The following is a 21,997-nucleotide window of genomic DNA, read 5'->3' as shown; positions in this document are numbered from 1 at the left end:
AAAATGTGGTTCGCTTGCATGGTATTCCGGAGAATATCATGTCTGACAGGGGAACCCAATTCGTGTCTAGATTTTGGCGAGCGTTCTGTGCTAGGATGGGCATTGATTTGTCTTTTTCGTCTGCTTTCCATCCTCAGACTAATGGCCAGACCGAGCGAACTAATCAGACCTTGGAGACTTATTTGAGGTGTTTTGTGTCTGCGGATCAGGATGATTGGGTTGCCTTTTTGCCCTTGGCGGAGTTTGCCCTCAATAATCGGGCTAGTTCTGCCACCTTGGTTTCTCCTTTCTTCTGTAATTCGGGGTTTCATCCTCGTTTCTCTTCCGGTCAGGTGGAGTCTTCGGATTGTCCTGGAGTGGATGCTGTGGTGGAGAGGTTGCATCAGATTTGGGGGCATGTGGTGGACAATTTGAAGTTGTCCCAGGAGAAGACTCAGCATTTTGCCAACCGCCGTCGTCGTGTTGGTCCTCGTCTTTGTGTTGGGGACTTGGTGTGGTTGTCTTCTCGTTTTGTCCCTATGAAGGTTTCTTCTCCTAAGTTTAAGCCTCGGTTCATCGGCCCGTACAAGATATTGGAGATTCTTAACCCTGTGTCCTTTCGTTTGGACCTCCCTGCATCTTTTTCTATTCATAATGTCTTCCATCGGTCATTGTTGCGCAGGTATGAGGTTCCGGTTGTGCCTTCCGTTGAGCCTCCTGCTCCGGTGTTGGTTGAGGGTGAGTTGGAGTACGTTGTCGAGAAGATCTTGGACTCCCGTGTTTCCAGACGGAGACTTCAGTATCTGGTCAAGTGGAAGGGCTACGGTCAGGAGGATAATTCTTGGGTGACAGCCTCTGATGTTCATGCCTCCGATTTGGTCCGTGCCTTTCATAGGGCTCATCCTGATCGCCCTGGTGGTTCTGGTGAGGGTTCGGTGCCCCCTCCTTGAGGGGGGGGTACTGTTGTGAGTTTGGTTTCTGGGCTCCCCCGGTGGTCACTGGTGGTACTGAACTTGTGTCTTCATCGCCTCTGTTCACCTGTTTCCATCAGGATGTGGGAGTTGTCTATTTAGCCTTGCTCCTCAGTCATTTCTATGCCGGCCAACAATGTTACCAGAAGCCTTTCTGTTGCATGTTCCTGCTCCTAGACTACTATCAGCTAAGTTGGACTTGTAGTCCTAAGTTTTGTTTTGCATTTTTGTTCTAGTTCTCTGTGTTTGAATATTTCTGAGGCTGGAAGCTCTTGTGAGCTGAAATTGCCACTCTGGTGTCATGAGTTGATATTAGAGTCTTAAAGTAATTTCAGGATGGTGTTTTGAAAGGGTTTTCAGCTGACTGTGTAGTTCCCTTTTCTGTCTTCCTACTATCTAGTAAGCGGACCTCAATTTGCTAAACCTATCTTCATACTTCGTATGTCAATTTCCTCTAAAATCACCGACATTATATGTGGGGGCTACTGTCTGCCTTTTGGGGAAAATTTCTCTAGAGGTAAGCCAGGTCTGTATTTTCCTCTGCTAGGGTCAGTCAGTTCTCCGGCTGGCGCTGGGCGTCTAGGGATAAAACGTAGGCACGCTACCCGGCCACTGTTAGTTGTGCGGTAGGTTTAGCTCACAGTCAGCTCGAGTTCCCATCTTCCAAGAGCTAGTCCTTTTGTATGCTTTACTACGGTCTCTTGCCATTGAGAACCATGACAGTGGTCACGTCACAGACCATTCTGTGAGATGGCACTTGCATGTGCAGCTGCAGCACTGCCGGAGTGTTGGCAGTTTTAGTTGACTTGCTCAAATGGCTGCTAACCAGAAGCTCTAGCAATTATGGGTAGGTTTTCAGAAGCTGTTTTATTACCACGTTGAGCACATGTGTTTGCCAAGCTTCACAGCCACCATCAGGTTACGGCCATTATCACACCTGACTATGCCTGGTTGCAGGTTCAGCGGTGAGAGCCACATAATCTGTCTGGTCTGTTATTCCTTTTAATAACTGTGCCTTCATTTGCCGTTTGTCTCCTAGACAAATACGTTTCCGCATGACAGTGCTGCAAAGCTTCCAGCTCACGGGTGCTTTTTGATTGCACATCGAAGATGGAGGAAGAGGATGAGTAGTTGGGGGTGCAGGAACTGATGTAGGAGATGGAGGACACTCTGACAGAAGTAGGGCCAGCAATCATTGTCAGTAGCACATGTGCCGTGGCAGGGTGGGACTCAGCCCCCGGCCTCCAGAGTGTTCACCCAGTGTTCCATCAGTGAAATGTAGTATCTCTGGCCATAAGTCCTTGTCCACGAGTCAGACATTAAGTGGACCATTCCAGTAACCGTATTGGTAAGGACATGTGATGTTCCTGTACACGTACTGATACAATGTGGGCAGACGGTGCGCAGACACCTGAAACAAGTTGATGCGTGTGCTGTAACCTGTATTGCTGACTCTGTATGTCCTTAAAGTAGTTTTGTGAATAAAACATTCACTGTTTGTGGAGCTTGATTTACCTTCATTTTGCATTTTCTACACCTTGACCTGGTGTTTTTGTGCTCAAAACACCTCCAGGATACAAATATCGGATGCCACACCGGGAGAAATAGTGGCAGCTAGGGACCAAGTACTAACAGACCAGCATTGTACACCTGTAGCAGGCCAATTTAGGTTTTTATTTCAAACCAACAAAAATGAACACAAACCAAGTACTACAGTATACTGCATATGACAAAAGTCAATTTTTAACAAAAATATTTTGTGAACTATAACAGGCCAAAAGGTTTTTAAAAATGTGAACCACCATAATTTTACACAAAGCATGTTAAACTGTATAGATGATTAATTGAATCCATAAAAATGTTTGGAAGTTTTTTTGTGAGTTTTATATACCACCGTAATGTAACAATAACCTCGTTAAGCTGTATGAATGAGAAATGTAATCTATAAAATTTTTGGAAGGGTTATTTGGAGTTTTATATACCATTGTAATGTAACAAGAACAATGTTAAACTGTATGGATGAATAATTGAATCCATACAAATTTTTAAAGGGTTGTTTGGAGTTTTACATTCCACAATAATAAAAATAACCACGTTAAACTTTATGGATGACTAATTAAATCCATAAGAAATTTTGGAAGGGTTTTTGTACTTTTATCTACCACCCTAATGCAACAAGAATCGTGTTACACTGTATGGATTACTAATTGAGTCTATAAAGATTTTTTGTAAAAGTTTTTTTGAGTTTTATATAGAACAGTAATGTAATAAGGACCGCGTTAAACTGTATGGATGACTAATTGAATCCATAACAAATTTTGGAACTTTTTTTGAGCTCTATATACCACCACAATGTAACAAGAACTGTGTTAGCCTGTATGGATGATTAACTCTTTCACCACCTTTTTCTGTTTTTATGTTTCCATTTTTTTTTCTCCTTCTTCCGAGACATAACTTTTTATTGATTATTTTGTAATTGGTTTTGTCATATAGTGTGCTGGAAAATGAGAAAAAAAATGAAAGTTCAGTGAAATTGCAAAAAAGTGCAATTTCTCAATTGTTTTTTGTCTAGCTTTTCTTACCATGTTCACTAAATACTAAAACTGACCTGCCATTATGGTTTTCCAGGTCATTATGAGTTGGTAGATACAAAATTTGTATAGGTTCTTTCCTATTTAAGTGGTGAAAAAAAGATTCAAACTTTCTAAAAAAATAAGCAAACAAAAAGTCGCCATTTTAAGAGACCCTTAGTGTCTGCATTTTTTGTGATTTGGGGCTGGGTGATGGCTTATCTTTTGCATGTCGATTTGATGTTTTTATTGATACCATCTTGTTGTAGATATGATCTTTTGATCGCCCATTATTGCATTATAATTCAATGTTGTGGCAAACAAAGAAAAATATTTCTGGGGCTTTGATTTTTTCTCTTTACAGCTTTTACCGATCGGATTATTTCCTTTTATATATTGATAAATCGAGTCATTCTAAATGCGGCAATACCAAATATTTGTGTTTTTTTATTCTTTTATTTTGAATGGGGAGTGATCTTTTTTTAAAATATCTTTTAACCCTTTAACGACCGCCGATACGCCTTTTAACGGTGGCCGCTAAGGGTACTTAAACCACAGCGCCGTTAATTAACGGCGCTGTGGAAAAAGTGAATAGCGCCCCCCAGAGTCGGATTTTCTCTGGGGTCTCGGTTACCGGGGATAGCCGAGACCCCAGAGAACATGATTCGGGGTTTTTTTACCGACCCCCGAGTTGCGATTGCCGGTAATTAACCGTTTACCGGTGATCGCAAAAAAACCCCCAAAAAACGAGATTTCCCATTTAATTTCTCTGTCCTCCGATGTGATCGCACATCGGAGGACAGAGAAATGGGGTCCCCGGTCGCCCCCGATGCCCTCCCCGATACTCACCTGTCTCCCCCAGTGTTCCTCGTGGTTCCCCATGGGCGCCGCCATCCTAAAAATGGCGGGCGCACGCGCAGTGCGCCCACCAGCCGGCACCTGGGAGATCTTTGGGGTCTCGGCTGCTGGGGGTAGCCGAGACACCAAAGAACATGATCGGGGTCGGTTTTTACTGACCCCTGATTTGCGATCGCCGGTAATTAACTGTTTACCGGCGACCGCAAAAAAAAAAAAAAAGTGATGTGTAATTCTCTGTCCTCTGATGTGATCGCACATCAGAGGACAGAGAAATAGGCGGATTCAGGGACCCTATCATACTTACCGGTGTCCCTGGGTCCTCCTGTGTCTTCTCCTGCCGGCTGGCTTCTTCCTATAGAAAGAAAATGGCGGGCGCATGCGCAGTGCGCCCGCTCTCTGCTGCCATCTGCCGGCCGGCAGGAGAAAAGAGTTGGGGCTAAAATTAGGGTTAGGGCTAGGGCTAGGGCTAGGGTTAGGGTTAGGGCTAGGGTTAGGGTTAGGGCTAGGGTTAGGGTTAGGGTTAGGGCTAGGGTTAGGGTTAGGGCTAGGGTTAGGGTTAGGGTTGGGGCTAAATTTAGGGTTAGGGTTGGAGCTAAATTTAGGGTTAGGGTTGGGGCTAAATTTAGGGTTAGGGCTGGGGCTAAATTTAGGGTTAGGGTTAGGGTTGGGGCTAAAGTTAGGACTAGGGTTGCGGCTAAAGTTAGGGTTAGGGTTGGGATTAGGGTTGGCATTAGGGTTGGCATTAGGGTTACGTTTGGGATTAGGGTTAAGGGTAGGGTTGGGATTAGGGGTGTATTGGGATTAGGGTTAGGTTTGAGGTTAGGGTTGAGATTAGGATTAGGGGTGTGTTGGATTTAGGGTTCTGATTAGGGTTATGGTTGTTTTGAGGTTAGGGTTGCGATTATCCTTAGGGTTGTGATTAGGATTATGGATCGGGTTGGCATTAGGGTTAGGCATCTTTCACACTTCAGTCTTTTGGCGTCAGTCTGAAACGGCCATTTTCATCAAATAGCGGATCAGCCATTGTTTTTGGCGGTTCCGCTATTTTCCCATAGACATGCATTAGCGACGGATTGTGGCGGATGGTCATCCGTTCCATCCGCCATGTGACGGATCCGTCGAGATTTGGCGGACGTCAGCTACACATTGACGGCCATTGTAACGTTTTTTGTCTGCGCCGAAATGGCGGTTCGCGACGGATCCGTCGCGTTCGTCATTCCATAGAATGGCCGCCTATGGGCGACGGATCCGTTGTTACCGTCATTTCGGCGGATCCGTCACCCCAATCCGCTTTTTCAATTGCGCATGCTCCAAAAAGTAGATACTTTTCCTAGACAACCCCCAAGTAACGGATCCATCAAAAAAACAGATCCGTTAATACCGTTTTCTCAACAATTGTGACGGATCCGTCACTATGTCGGAGCTGACTGACGCCAAACAACTGAAGTGTGAAAGAAGCCTTAGGGGTGTGTTGGGGTTAGGGTTGGAGTTAGATTTGGGGGGTTTCCACTGTTTAGGTACATCAGGGGGTCTCTAAACGCCACAGACAATTTTGCGCTCAAAAAGTCAAATGGTGCTCCCTCCCTTCCGAGCTCTGCTGTGCACCCAAACAGTGGTTTACCCCCACATATGGGGCATCAGCGTACTCGGGATAAATTGGACAACAACTTTTGGGGTCAAATTTCTCCTGTTACCCTTGTGAAAATAAAAACTTGGGGGCTAAAAAAAAATTTTGTGGAAAAAAAAATATTTTTTATTTTCACAACTCTGCATTATAAACGTCTGTGAAGCACTTGGGCATTCAAAGTTCTCACCACACATCTAGATAAGTTCCTTGGGGGCTCTAGTTTCCAAAATGGGGTCAGTTGTTGGGGGTTTCTACTGTTTAGGTACATCAGGGTCTCTGCAAACGCAACATAATGCCCGCAGACCATTCTATCAAAGTCCGCATTCCAAAAATGGGGTTCCTTCCCTTCCGAGCTCTGCCATACGCTCAAACAGTGGTCCCCACCACACATGGGGTATCAGTGTACTCAGCACAAATTGGACAACAACTTTTGGGGTCCAATTTCTCTTGTTACCCTTGTCAAAATAAAAATTTGGGGGCTCAAAAATCTTTTTTGTGGAAAAAAAAATTTATTTTTATTTTCACGACTCTGCATTATAAACTTCTGTGAAGCACTTGGGCATTCAAAGTTCTCACCACACATCTAGATAAGTTCCCTGGGGGGTCTAGTTTCCAAAATGGGGTCACTTGTGGGGGGTTTCTACTGTTTAGGCACATCAGGGGCTCTGCAAATGCAACATAATGCCCGCAGACCATTCTATCAAAGTCTGCATTCCAAAACGGCGCTCCTTCCATTCCGAGCTCTGCCATGCGCCCAAACAGTGGTTTACCCCAACATATGGGGTATCAGCCTACTCAGCATAAATTGCACAATAAATTTTGGGGTCCAATTTCTCCTGTTACCCTTGAGAAAATAAAAAGTTGCAGGCTAAAAAATCATTTTTGAGGGAAAAAAAAGGATTTTTTATTTTCACGGCTCTACTTTATACATTTCTGTGAAGAACTTGGGGGTTTAAAGTGCTCACCGCACATCTAGATAAGTTCCTTAAGGGGTCTAGTTTCCAAAATGGTGTCACTTGTGGGGGGATTCCACTGTTTAGGCACATCAGGGGCTCTCCAAACGCGACATGGCGTCTGATCTCAATTCCAGCCAATTCTACATCGAAAAAGTAAAACGGCACTCCTTCTCTTCCAAGCTCTGCAGTGCGCCCAAACAGTGGTTTACCCCCACATATGGGGTATCTATGTACTCAGGAGAAATTGCACAACAACTTTTGTGATCTAATTTCTCCTGTTACCCTTGTGAAAATAAATATTTTGGGGCAAAAAGATCATTTTTGTAGAAAAAATGTGATTTTTTATTTTCACGGCTCTACGTTATAAACTTCTGAGAAGCACCTGGGGGTTTAAAGTGCTCACCACACATCTAGTTAAGTTCCTTAAGGGGTCTAGTTTCCAAAATGGGGTCACTTGTGGGATGCTTCTACTGTTTAGGCACATCAGGGGCTCTCCAAATGCGACATGGCGTCCAATCTCAATTCCAGCCAATTCTACATTGAAAAAGTAAAACGGCACTCCTTCTCTTCCAAGCTCTGCGGTGCGCCCAAACAGTGGTTTACCCCCACATATGGGGTATCAACATACTCAGGAGAAATTGCACAACAACTTTTGTGGTCTAATTTCTCCTGTTACTCTTGTGAAAATAACAATTTGTGGGCGAAAAGATCATTTTTGTGTAAACAAATGCAATTTTTTATTTTCACGGCTCTACTTTATAAACTTCTGTGAAGCACTTGGGGGCTCAAAGTGCTCACCACACATCTAGTTAAGTTCCTTAAGGGGTCTAGTTTCCAAAATGGGGTCACTTGTGGGGGGTTTCCACTGTTTAGGCACATCAGGGGCTCTCTAAACGTGACATGGCATCCGATCTCAATTCCAGCCAATTCTGCATTGAAAAAGTCAAACGGCGCTCCTTCTCTTCCAAGCTCTGCGGTGCACCCAAACAGTGGTTTACCCCCACATATGGGGTATCGGCGTATTCAGGAGAAATTGCACAACAACATTTATGGTTAAATTTCTGTTTTTACACTTGTGAAAATAAAAAAAAATGGTTCTGAAGCAAAATGTTTGCAAAAAAAAGTTAAATGTTCATTTTTGCCTTCCACATTGTTTCAGTTCCTGTGAAGCACGTAAAGGGTTAATAAACTTCTTGAATGTGGTTTTGAGCACCTTGAGGGGTGCAGTTTTTAGAATGGTGTCACACTTGGTTATTTTCTATCATATTGACCCCTCAAAATGACTTCAAATGTGATGTGGTCCCTAAAAAAAAATGGTGTTGTAAAAATGAGAAATTGCTGGTCAACTTTTAACCCTTATAACTCCCTAACAAAAAAAAATTTTGGTTCCAAAATTGTGCTGATGTAAAGTAGACATGTGGGAAATGTTATTTATTAACTATTTTTTGTGACATATCTTTCTGATTTAAGGGCATAAAAATCCAAATTTTGAAAATTGCTAAATTTTTAATTTTTTTGCCATATTTCCATTTTTTTCATAAATATTCGCAAGTAATATCGAAGAAATGTTACCACTATCATGAAGTACAATATGTCTCGAAAAAACAATCTCAGAATCAGCAGGATCCATTGAAGCGTTCCAGAGTTATAACCTCATAAAGTGACAGTGGTCAGAATTGTAAAAATTGGCCTTGTCATTAAGTACCAAATTGGCTCTGTCACTAAGGGGTTAAACCCTTTTCTTTTACTTTCTTCAATAGTGTCCATTGGAGGCTGGAAATTGCGATCATCTGATCACTTGTGCTACACAGAGCAGGTTCTTTTACATTATGTTCTATTAATAAAAAAAATCTTCCTAAAATTTGTATTTATTCAATTTACCATTCATACAGTTTAACGCAACTCTTGTTACATTACAATTGAAGTATTTTCCTGGGCAGGAAGCAGCAGAAGAGGCACTGCTGACAGGTAATTAGGGAACAGGGGTACTTGGGATAGCAGGCCGAGTGTGGAAGAACATATAGTGGTGTAGAGTTTGTATTGGTAACATGGGGATGCAAGCTATATGTGGGGTGCAAGGTATATAAGGGGGTACAAGCTATATGTGGGTGTACAAGCTATATGTGGGGGTGAAATCCATATGTGCGATGCAAGATATGTGTGGAGTACATACTGTGTAAGGGTGCAGGCTACATGTGGGGGTATATATGGTGGTGCAGGCTATATGTGTGGGTACATATGGGGGTGCAAGCTATATATGTTGGTGCAATCTATATGTGGGGGTGCAAGCTATATGTGATGGTACATATGTGGGTGCAGGCTACATGTGGGGTGCATATGGTGTGCAGGGTGCATATAGGGGTGTATACTACATGTAGGGGTATATATGGAGATGCAGGGTACAAATGAGGGTGCAGGGGGTTCATATAGAGGTGCAGGCTACATGTGGATGTACATATGGGGGTGTAGGGTACAAATAGACGTGAAGTCTACATGTGGGGGTGCAGACTATATGAAGGGGTACATATGGGGTGCTGTCTACATGTGGAGGTAGATATGAGGGTGCAGGCTACTTGTGAGGGTACATATGAGGGTGCAGGCTACATGTGGCGGTACATATGAGGGTGCAGGCTACATGTGGGGGTACACATGGGGTGCAGGCTACATGTGAGAGTACATACTGGGGTGAAGGCTGCATGTGGTGGACACATTGGGGCACTGGATATATGTGGGGGTACATATGTGGGGTGCAGACTATGTTTAGGGGTACATATAGGGGTGCAGCTCGAATATCATCAAGGACAACATCTGCAAAAATTTGTATGTTCTCCTCGTGTTTGTGTGGTTTTCCTCCAGATTCTCCGGTTTTGTTGCACACTTCAAAGACATACTGACAGGGAATTTAGATTGTGAGTCCCAAAGGGGACAGCAAAGATGATGTCTGTAAAGCGCTACGGAATATGATAGCACTGCATATTAAATAAATATATATGTGGTGGATCATATGGAGATGTAGGCTGTATGTGTGGGGAACATAGGAGTACAGGCTGTATGTTTGTGGGGACATGGGAGTGCAGTCTGCATGTGTGGGGGACATGGGAGTGCAGACTGTATGTGCGTGGTGCATGGGGTGTGGACTGTATGTGTTAGAGCGCCACAGAGAAGGGGAAGGTAAACACTTAAGGTGAAGCTTAATATACAAGGAATTGTTATTGTAGACAGTGAGGGTGAGTGGTATTTCTTGAGGGCAAGTATGGACGGAGAACAGTGTGAACATAAGGCACAGTATGGAGTGAGTGCATTGAGGGGAGTGACCTTGAAGGCGGGGACAGTTTGGAGGCTATAGTTTACAACACAGTGTGTAGGGCGAACAGTGTATAGGCCATAGTTGCTAAGGGAGGATGGTTTCATAGTTATTGTTCATGGTTCATAGGGGAGGGATAGGCTGGAATTATAATTATATGGGGGATGGTGTGAAGGTAATATTTTATAGGAGAGGAGTTCATGTATGATAAGTAGTGTTGAGCATTCCGATACCGCAAGTATCGGGTATCGGCCGATACTTGCGGTATCGGAATTCCGATACCGAATTCCGATATTTTTGTGATATCGGAAATCGGAATCTGAAGTTCCCAGTGTATGGTTCCCAGGGTCTGGAGGAGAGGAGACTCTCCTTCAGGCCCTGGGATCCATATTCATGTAAAAAATAAAGAATTAAAATAAAAAATATGGATATACTCACCCCTCCGGTGGACCCTGGACCTTACCGATGTAACCGGGTGCCTCCGTTCCTAAGAATGAGGAGTTTAGGACCTGAGATGATGTCGCAGCTTGTGATTGGTCGCGTGAGCGGTCACATGAGCGGTCACGTGACCAATCACAAGCCGCGACGTCATCGAAGGTCCTAAACTCCTCATTCTTAGGAACGGAGGCGGCCGGTTACATCGGTAAGGTCCAGGGGCCTCCGAAGGGGTGAGTATATCCATATTTTTTATTTTAATTCTTTATTTTTTACATGAATATGGATCCCAGGGCCTGAAGGAGAGTTTCCTCTCCTTCAGACCCTGGGAACCATCCAGGATAGCTTCCGATACTTGTGTCCCATTGACTTGTATTGGTATCGGGTATCGGTATCGGCGATATCCGATATTTTTCGAGTATCGGCCGATACTATCCGATACCGATACTTTCAAGTATCGGAAGGTATCGCTCAACACTAATTATAAGGCTATGTGCACACGTCAGGATTTTGTCAGGATTTTGGCAGGATTTTGTCAGGCTTTTTCCTCAGGTTTTGTAGCCAAAACCAGGAGTGGAACAATTAGAGGAAAAGTATAATAGAAACATATGCACCACTTCTGCATTTATCACCCACTCCTGGTTTTGGCTACAAAACCTGAGGAAAAAGCCTGACAAAATACTGACAAAATCCTGACAAAATCCTGACGTGTGCACATACCCTTAGAGAGACATTGTGGATGTCACTTTTTTGGGCAGAGAGCACAGTGAGGAGCAATTATTTAGTGAACACAGCATAGACAGCTATTTTTGTTTAGGCAGCATTATAATGATACTTTTTATTTTTAACTGCAATGTGTCAGGATGTGCTGCAGAAGACTGAAGAAGGATGATTGTTGAGACGAGCTATAGCGTTGGGACCAGAAGAAGAAGAAAAGGATGTGAAAAGCTTCAAAAAGAGGAACTGTCACCTATAAGGTATCTGGATCTGAGGGTGCATTTACACAGGTCAATTGCGGCACTTAAATGCATTGCGATATGATCATCGTCCGTCTTATATGGCCACCTTAGGCTAATTTAGGTCTGAATGCTGTCCAATGTTTTTATCCTCTTTCAGTACTTTGTCCCAAAGAGTAAAGTGGATGTATTCACACATTGTTAAAACCATGGATCTGATAGTGGCTCAATGCAGGTCTTAGGCCACATCCACACATTTAGTGTTTGGTCAGTATTTTACATCAGTATTGTAAGCCAAAACCAGGAGTGGAACAAACAGAGGAAAAGTATAATAGAAACATGTCACCACTTTTGCATTTTTCAACCATTGTGTTATAAATCATAGACAGACTATTTATGGTTGGAAGCAGTCACAGTGGTAATCACCGATAAGTCACTGGATTTACCTGTACTCTTACACGATTCCATAAAGATCTCCAGAGGAAGCTTACAGGAAAGGACATATGAAAGAACTGTATGAATATGTGAAGTGACTGTGCATGGGAGTACTAGAGAAGAGCTGCACAATTTACAGGAAACAAAAGACAAAAGAAAAGAGTATAACCAAAACAACCAAGAAGAGCAGGTAGCAAAATATGAGCTATTGGAACTGGAACCTGACATCCTGGATATGAAAGTCATGTTGGCAGTGAAACTGCAGGCCAAATGGAAAGCCCCTGGAAATGATGGAATTCCAGCAGAACTGCTCAAGTCAATACCATAGAAAGAACTAACAGCGCTCTGCCAACGAATATAGAAAACCTGCAAGTAGAATGGAAGAGGTCAGTATTTATTCCAATACCAAAAAAAGAAGAAACGATGGACTGTGCCAACTATTAAACTATCGCCCTCATACCCCATGCAAGCAAAGATCTCCTGAGGAACATCCAACAGTGCCTAAGAACAACAACCAAGAGAGAGTTACCTGTTCTTCATGCTGGGTTCAGGAAGGAAGAGGCACCATTGACCAAATCGCCAATCTCCAGTGCATTATGGAAAATGCAAGAGAATACCAGAAGACAACATGTACTCTATAGGGGCTGCATTATAATATGTGGGTCTGCATTATACTCTGTGTGTCTGGATTATACTCTATGGGGCTGCACTATACCATATGGGGGCTGAATTATACTATTTAGGGACTGAATTATACTCTATGAGACTGCATTATAGTGTATTAAACTGCATTATACTCTATGAGACTGGATTATGCTCTATGAGGCTGCATTATTATACTCTATTGCACTGTATTATTATACTCTATGGAACTGCCTAATACTCTATGTGGCTGCATTATACTCTATCAAGGACTATGGTGTGTGAATTATATTATGCATACTATATATGGGGCTGCATTATACTGTATGGGGGACAATCTGGAATGCATGATATTAAATGAAGAACTATGGGGTGCATTATACTCTGGTCAGTACATTGTACTATATGGAGGACTATGGGGGTGCAGTATATAATATGGAGGATTATGGGATGCTTTATACTATACTGAGGACTATGGGGATTGTATAATACTATATTGAGGACTATAGGGAGTCTATAATACTATATGGAGGACTATGGGGGTGCAATATACAATATGGAGGTCTACGGGATGCATTATACTATTTTGAGGATTATGGAGGAGTGTAAAACACCATATGGAGGACTAAAGGCGGTGTATTATGCTATATGGAAGACTATAGGGAGTGCATAATTTTATGTGAAGAACTATGAATATAGCATTATGCTATATGGAGGACTATGGAAAGGGTATCATACTATATGGAGGACTATGGGGCACATTATGCTATATGGTGGACTAGACAGTGTGTATTATACCATGCATTATACTATGTGGAGGACTATTGGGTACATTTTACTAAGCAAGCAAAATGCTGCTCATTCATCGGGTGATTGGATTGTTTATGGAGGAACAAAAATCATTATTCCAGCAGCACATCGTCCAGTGAAAACTGCAGATATGCTGCTGAAAACATGAAACTGGACGGTGACAGATTGACCTTCTAGTGAAACTTCTGTGCCCATCATTCTTCTTCAGCCAGTGTAAAGAGGCCGAACACTTCATTATTGTCGATCACGCTAGTTTAACGGCCTGAACCAGCGCATGTAAATACAAACTAGATGTTTCTGTGTGATGCTGCAATATGTGAGCGTTTGGGGCCCTTCTTAAAACTTTTGCCATGGGCCACACTTTGTCTAAAACTGGCCCTGATTTCTCCTTGTATGTGGTAGTAGAAGATGCGATCCAGTTTTGGGCTCCACATTTTAGAAAGGATATTCAGAAGCTAAATTCAGTTCAAAGGCTAGATTATTGCAAGGGATTGAGGCTTGTCATATGATGAGAGGTTGGAAAAGTTGGGCTTGTTTAGCTTAGAGAAAAAAGACTCCTCAGAGGAGATCTCATTTACATGTATAAATATATGTGTGGTCAGTTTAAAAGACAGCACATGACTTATTCCGTCCAAAGACCACACTGAGGACCAGAGAGCACTCATTACGGGTGGAGGTAAGGCAATTCCGACAGTTACATAGGAAAGAATTCTTTACAGTTAGAGCAGTCAGAATGTGGAATGCCGACCACAAGAGGTAGTAATGGCCAACACTATAACAGCTTTTATAAAAGGGCCGGATGATTTCCTCAATACACAAAATATTGTGGATTATAGTTAATTTAGTGCCAAAATTAACAATTGATGGAGAAGGGTTGAACTTGATGGTCCAAGATTTTTTTTCAACCTATGTAGCTATGCAACTATGTAATTAGTACCATTGATCTTTGTATAGTGAGTTTTGTTCAGTAACAGGATAGGGGTCATATTCAGATGCTATGGTAGTACGTAGTCATGGTGTCACAGCACTAGATTGCAATTGTACAGCATTATTATTGGTAAAGTGAACTTTGCTCAGTTACGGCATGATCATAATATTGTGATTTAGTAACTGTATGACTGTATATGCAAGTATTCATTAGAAAATGCTCTAATTGCTGCATTTTTAGTAAGTTTTATTAAAATATATATTTTTATGGCTTGTGAACACATATCGGGGACCATATATTTGAACGACATAATGGTGTGGGGGAGGAAGGAAACCAGGTCCCAATTGTGTCATGAGGTCCGTTGTTAGGTGTTGAGTTCCCGCCTCTGCACAGGGGGAATCTCAAGCCATCTCCGCTGCGGTCTCCCATTCTTCTTCAGCCGCAGTGGAGCCTGCTCAGCGGAGACGTCGGTCCCAGCAGCTGACTCAGGCTGATACTGGGCGACCGGTTACTACTGTCCTTCCGGGCTTTGCCTTTGTAGCCAGCGCTGGTCAGCAGCGAGCAGATCTTTCTGGGACTAAGTCCTGCTTTTCCAATACTGGGCATGCCCATGGGACGACCTCCCATTGGAGGTCGGGGGTCACATGTGCAGGTCCTGAAGCGGTTCCTGTTGGACCACTAGGAAGGTCCTTGAGTGCTAAAACTATAAAAGTGTCAGGACTCTGAACATTTTTTACCTTTTGTGCATTACTGCCCTTTTCCAACATGGCGTCTTTGGTCTCATGTGCACTTGTCTTCCTGCTATAAAACTCCACCCCAGCCTTCAGTCTGTGCTAGATTATTCTGCTTTGCATCCAGCTCCTGATTACTCCCTGGCCTTGCACCTGCTCCTGTGAACCTGTGTTGGAGATCCTGCCACCCAGCTCTGAGAACCTGCTGCATACACCAGTGTTCAGTAATCCTCCTTCATCTGCTGCTCGTGTTACTTCCATCTGCATTTGCTGGACATGTAAGCTTTGCTGCTCTGCAAAACCTGAGACTATTAACCAGGCCTCCCTGGTTGAGCTAAGATACGATTTGAACTGCCTTATAGCATATCTATCTGTGTCTGGACTAAGTCAAGGATCTATTCGTGTCAAGTTTCCTCAAGAATAACTGTGCTTCATAGACTTTCTGTTTGTTTGCATCTACCTCTGAAGTTTCCTATTGACTGCTAAGCTGCGTTTATTATTTGCACCAAGTGTTGTGGACTTGAGTTTCTCTCTGCACCTGTTTGAATCACCGTGTGATAATATAAACTCTACCACTTATTAAACTGTGTCCTGTTGTCTTGCTCCACGCAAAGAGTCTCCTGAATTATCCCCTATAATTATTACAAAAAGGTTTGCATGGCCGCACGGCCATGCGCTAGTATCAAACCTATGTTATGAGCTCAGCGCCAGTGTCGTCATGGTTGTATGTGGTCAGGGTTTGGCTGAAATAAGCCCCAAGAATACCGGCATCTCCGGTGAGGAGTTTTGTGTATGTGGATTCAGGGCTGGCGTATAGCCATTAGAATTCCGGCTCCACCGGAGAGGAGTTGCTTGTATGCTATTCTGACTGCATGACCACTGTTGGCTCTATTAAGTAGCTGTGATCTTCTGTAAGGTTAACAGGGCACGGCATTCTCTTTTCGTAGTGAATCTGTGAAGTAGCAGAGTTTGCTTATACCGCCATATAGTACTGCCTGTTACTAGCAGCAGGTTTCTCTCCTGCACGGTGGACCCGGGTTGCGAACGCACCTACTGTCTCATAAATATTTCTATTCGGTGGTTCCGCCAACCCTAACATCCGTATGACACAATTTGTGTCTCTTAATGTCAAACCTGCCAGAGAAAAATAAGATTTTTACTAAAAAAAATGGTGTAAAAACTTCAGATATTTTTTCCAGATGAAATTTTGCTGAAATATTCATAATGCCGTTTCTTCTCACATCAATTCTATTGATTCAGCTCTGGCTGAGAATCTCTACACTATCAATCAGATAGGTGCTTAAACTATTTGAGGATTTTTCCCAGACTTGTAAAAGTTTCCTTGTATAGAGGCTGCCAGCTGTGACCACCAATAACTTCTAATTGGAGAATGAGACCTGTAGATTAATGTACTTTTTCTTCTAGCGGTGGAGTCATGTTTCAGATCCTTCTGGTCTAATGAAAAATTAATAAAGCGTTTATGTGTGATTTCTAAATACACGCAGTAGGTATACAGTCAAGCAGACCACGGCGTTCTCTCTTATTCTTTGTTTAGTCTTCTACAAAGGGGAACTTAGCTTTGATAATAATTTATATATTCTCCGCAACGGTTGCTGAGTGTTCACTATTGTGAAGTCTCCTCCGAGTGCTTGAACATTAAAAATTCTGTCAATAATAATGAACTTACCTGTCTTTGGGTGAGGTAGTTATGGCTTAGCTACGGTTTTATCTATGTCAACATTTCTTTTCTTTGTGGTATGTTTACCCTCGAGGGCTACATAGCAAGGCTCAAGAACTTCTTAATATTAATACATTTGACTTACATTGCATTTGGAGTTTTTTTTATGTGTCACTATCAAATATATGGACACAGAGGAACTGGAAATAATAAAGGAACATTCATCTTCAATTTTGAACAGAGGCAATCGCTTCACTTACGAATGTTAGAAATGTGGCTCTTATTGATTTGAAGATTCGCAGAGGTGACCTGCCTACATGTTTAATCTCTAGCATTTGTATAAACTGTATGTGGGTTACTTTTTGAGTTTATTAAGTCTTTATTCTACACACGTGGTGAAAATTGTTGGTACCCCTCGTTTAATGACAGAAAAACACAATGGTCACAGAAATATCTTGAATCTGACAAAAGTAATAATATATAAACGATCTATTAAAATGAACAAATGAAAGTCAGACATTGCTTTTCAACCATGCTTACACAGAATTAAAAAAAAAACTAGAACTCAAGAAATAGGCCTGGACAGAAATGATGGCACCCTTAACTTAATATTTTGTTGCACAACCTTTTGAGGCAATCACTGCAAACGATTCCTGTAGCTGTCAATGAGGTTTCTGCACCTCTCGACAGGTATCTTGGCCCACTCCTCAAGAGCAAACTGCTCTAGTTGTCTCGTCTTTGAAGGTTGCCTTTTCCAGATGGCATGTTTCAGCTCTTTCCAAAGATGTTCTATAGGATTTAGGTCAGAGCTCATAGAAGGCCACTTCAGAATAGTTCAATGTTTTCCTCTTAGTCATTCTTGGGTGTTTTTTTGCTTTTTTTTTTTAACCACATGTGTATATAGGCATGTCCAAAAAAAGAGAAAAGTTGGCCGTTGTCTGCTTTGTTACACCAGACATTCTCCTCCTCTCCCGCTCCATCTGTTGCAGGGATGTTTTAAAGATTTGAATAGAAGAAAATATTGTATCTATAACTGTGAGGAGTGCTGCTATCTTTTTTCTTTTTTGGACATTCTGCTGTGCCTTTTCCCACTCATGACTTGTTAGTTGAGCACAACTGTATCACCGACTTTTCATATGTCAGACCACAAACGCAGGAGTCCTCCACCCCAATTAAATGATTGTGCTGAGTCAATATCCCTCTTTTTACTATCTTTAATACATAGGAACAGTTAATTTACAGTCAAAAACATTGATGCAAATCATATTTTCTGTTCATGTTTGAGCAGATCTACCATATCAAAGTGGATTTGCTCATAACGACTGATAAACTAAACTTTTGTTGACTTAAGCATTTCATGTTTTTATAGCTTAGAGTACTTGGACAGTTTGAAAATTGAGGGTTTTTTTCTACATATGTTGTAGGTTTTCTTATTTTTTTTAGCTACTGGTAAACAAAGAAAATTCACTTTCTTTAGAGTTATAATACAGAATGGATAAGTGCAGCGTGTCCATGGCAATGGTTTCAGCTCACAAAGCATATCAAGCATCCTGACATGACATGCTTTGAAAATGTGAGAAGCTTTCAAAAATCATATAAGAAAAAAGCTAATGCTTTTCAACTATTTCTTCATCAATGTGAGACATTTAAAGTTTTTTAATGTACTCTAATGGAGATATAACTCCATTTTCTGACAGTAGGGACACATTTGTATTGCCCAAATCTTTTATAAAGCTCCCTTTTAAATATGACTTTTGCTTGGGTCTCAGTGCTCTACTAGCACCAGAGCATTATGTAAGAGATGCTTATTTATTTAGGTGCTAATTTTCTGGTATCAACCCAAGAAAAGTAAAACAAGACAAAAGTTAAAGTCAGACGAGCGGGTTTTATAGAGTAGTTATGATTATAATTGTTTGCACCTGTTTCAACTTGTCTTATTCTGTTTGGAGATTCTGGTCAGTTTTTGATCAGCCAAAGGAATTTTTAATTAGAGCTGGATCCTGTCTACCCTTGAAATTGTAGGCTTTCAGCCTCAGAGAGGCATATAAGGTTAGGGTCTCATCAAGGAGGTACATATTGCCGCGGCTGATGGGCTCTCATGAATTGGCTAATTTGTGACTAAGAACCTTAATTTTTTAACATATTTTCTATAGCAGTAATGCAGTTCCAATTTCAGATATATTCGATGATTGCATATTAAAATATTCCCTTGTTTACAATGGCTGATGAAGTAGCATACACCTTCAAGCATATGGCTGGACGTGGTGAAAGTAGTAAAGAGCTCTCTTTTTGTGTCAGGACTAGAGATGAGCGAATATTTCAATGTTCGGTTCGGCTCACGATGACCAAATTTGCAATATTCGCCGATATAATCATTGAATAAATCTCCGAATATAGCCGAACATACACAGCACAAGAAATGGTGTTTCCCAAGCTGTGAGACAGGGTTGAAAACACCAGCGTAGCGCTTCTGATTGGCAGTGAAATCAACCCCGCCAGTCAGAGAGCCGCGGTTCCTACGCTGTCAGAAGACAGCGTGAGCCCTCAGCTGTGATCGGAGGTAAAAAGTTTACCTCCGGTCACTAGTGTCAGCTTATGGGACTACAGCTCCCATCAGCTGACACTTGCTGCCACTAATAATAGTGAGATCAGGAGCAGTGGATGGGAGTATTCATCAGCCACTCCTGCGCTGTAAATAAATAATTTAAAAAAAACCTGCGTGGGTTCCTCTGTATTTTTGATAATCAGCCAGGCAAAACTCACAGCTGCGGCTGCAACCTGCAGCTGTCAGCCTCAGCAAGGCTAGTTATCAAGAATAGAGGGGTTCCCATGCCTTGTTTTGTAATTATTTAAATAAATAAAAGAAATGGCTTTTGACAACCAGCCTTGCTAAAGCAGACAGGGGCTGGTATTCTCAGGCTGGTAAGGGGCCATGGATACTGGCCCCCCATAGCCTAAAAAGAGCAGCCTGCAGCTGCCCAGAAAAGGTGCATCTATTGGATGCACCAATTCTAGTGCTTTGCCTGACGACTCTTCCCACTTGCTCTGTAGCAATGGCAAGTGGGGTTCATATTTGCGGGATTGATGTCACCTTCTTATTGTCAGGTGACATAAAGGCCAGAGGTTAGTAATGGAGAGGTGTCTGTAAGACACCAGTGGTTCTCAGCCTAAATGGTCGCATCTTGGCACCGTCCAGGTTGAAAACTAATTATCCCCCAGACATAGATTATGGCGTGGGACAGAATGACAAAAGAGGTGAGGGATATTGTTGTTTTTTATTTTTGGTTTATTACAGGAGAACGAGGGCTTTGGTGGAATTAGGCGAGGTCATAAGTATGGTTTAATTGAGATTATTAAAGGAGTCTGTGTCATTCTTTCAATTAAAGGACATTTTTCTGGGTGTCTGTGTTTTCTTACAATGTGACTATGTGACTGGATGGCCAGGTCTAGGAAGGCTTCTGGTGGTCCCAAACTTCTTCCATTTAAGGGTTATGAAGGCCACTGTGCTCTCAGGAACCTTGAGTATTGCAGAAATTCTGTTTGAACCTTGGCCAGATCTGTGACTTGCCACAATTCTGTCTCTGAACTCCTTGGCCAGTTCCGTTGACCTCATGATTATCATTTGGTCTGACATGCACTGTGAGCTGTGAGGTCTTATATAGACAGGAGTGTGCCTTTCCAAATCAAGTCATATCAGTTTAATTAAACACAGCTGGACTGCAATGAAGGAGTAAAACCATCTCAAGGAAGATCACAAGGAAATGGACAGCATGTGACTTAAATATGAGTGTCTGATCAAAAGGTCTGAATACTTATGACCATGTGATATTTAAGTTTTTCTTTTTTAATAAACATAGGAAAAATTCTACATTTCAGTTTTTTTTCAGTCAAGATCGGTGCAGAGTGTACATTAATTAGAAAAAATGAACTTTTTGAACTTACCAAATGGCTGCTTTGAAAAAAAGAGTGAAAATTTTCAAGGGTTCTGAATACTTTCCATACCCACTGTATGCTAAGGTAAATAGAAGAGAAGGGATAGCACTCACACCATAAATCAATGCTAATAATAATTTCCTAATCCAATATGCAATGTTTCAGTTTACATCTCAGCCTTTTTTAAGCTTGAAAATTCTGAGATGTAATCCGTAACTTTTTTATGCCACAATAAAGACTGAATAATTTGCTTCGGATGGTGAGTGCTCCTTTTCTTCTTTTTTGTACTATCGTAACTTCACATATGATTTGTGGGGTGCTGCATATTCTTCTATTTACTATTTTCTACTGTATAGACAGACTTGCATAAAGCTAGACACACCACAAATGGTATTTCTGGGTGTTGAGCATTTGAAGGCAATATATATAGTTTAGAAGATCAAGAGCGAAGCAATGCCTGGTTGTGCCATGATTCCATGCTATCATAGCTACATTGTCACTTGTTACATTTATATTTCCTTTCCTATTGTCTACAACCCACTTTGATGTAGTGCAATTCCTATGCAGCGGCAAAATTATAAGATTTCATATCATTTTTCCAACTAAGAATCAGTTATCAGGCCGACTCGCCAGGTTGTCCAACCAGACCAAAAAGTTTAGACAAAGTGACATCCATGTATAAGTTATTCCGATTTTACAAAACATCTCATTTTAATGTCTGTTAGACAGAACAATACTCAGATTAACATAAATTACAAAGTAAATTACATTTTGAACTTCTTAGTAGTTAGTAGTAATAGGATGAAAACCAAACCTCAATAAAGTCTACTCTGCTTTTATAGAACCTATAAAGAAGCTCCCATCTTGTGATTGCTTAGTACGGTCTACTCTGAAGAATATATGGAGGTTATTTGGCAAAATAAAACCTTTATCGACAGAATTATATTTAATAAAATAACACTTGCCCAAGGCAAAGCTTACTCCAAGACCAAGAGAGTGGTACTGAACACAGGACATTGCTGCAAATCAGAGCAATCCGAGCAAAGATTATATTAGTAAGTTCAATTATAATACAGTTCAGTTTTGATAGCATGATGTGATAATAAATTGAATTTGCATCATAAGAAAGTGGAGTCTTTTAATGACCACTGTCATATCAATTAATTTTGCATAAATCAATAGTA

The sequence above is a fragment of the Ranitomeya variabilis genome, chromosome 6 (assembly GCF_051348905.1).
Source record: "Ranitomeya variabilis isolate aRanVar5 chromosome 6, aRanVar5.hap1, whole genome shotgun sequence".
In the NCBI taxonomy this organism is placed as follows: Eukaryota; Metazoa; Chordata; class Amphibia; order Anura; family Dendrobatidae; genus Ranitomeya; species Ranitomeya variabilis.
Note: the sequence above shows the minus strand (reverse complement) of the source record.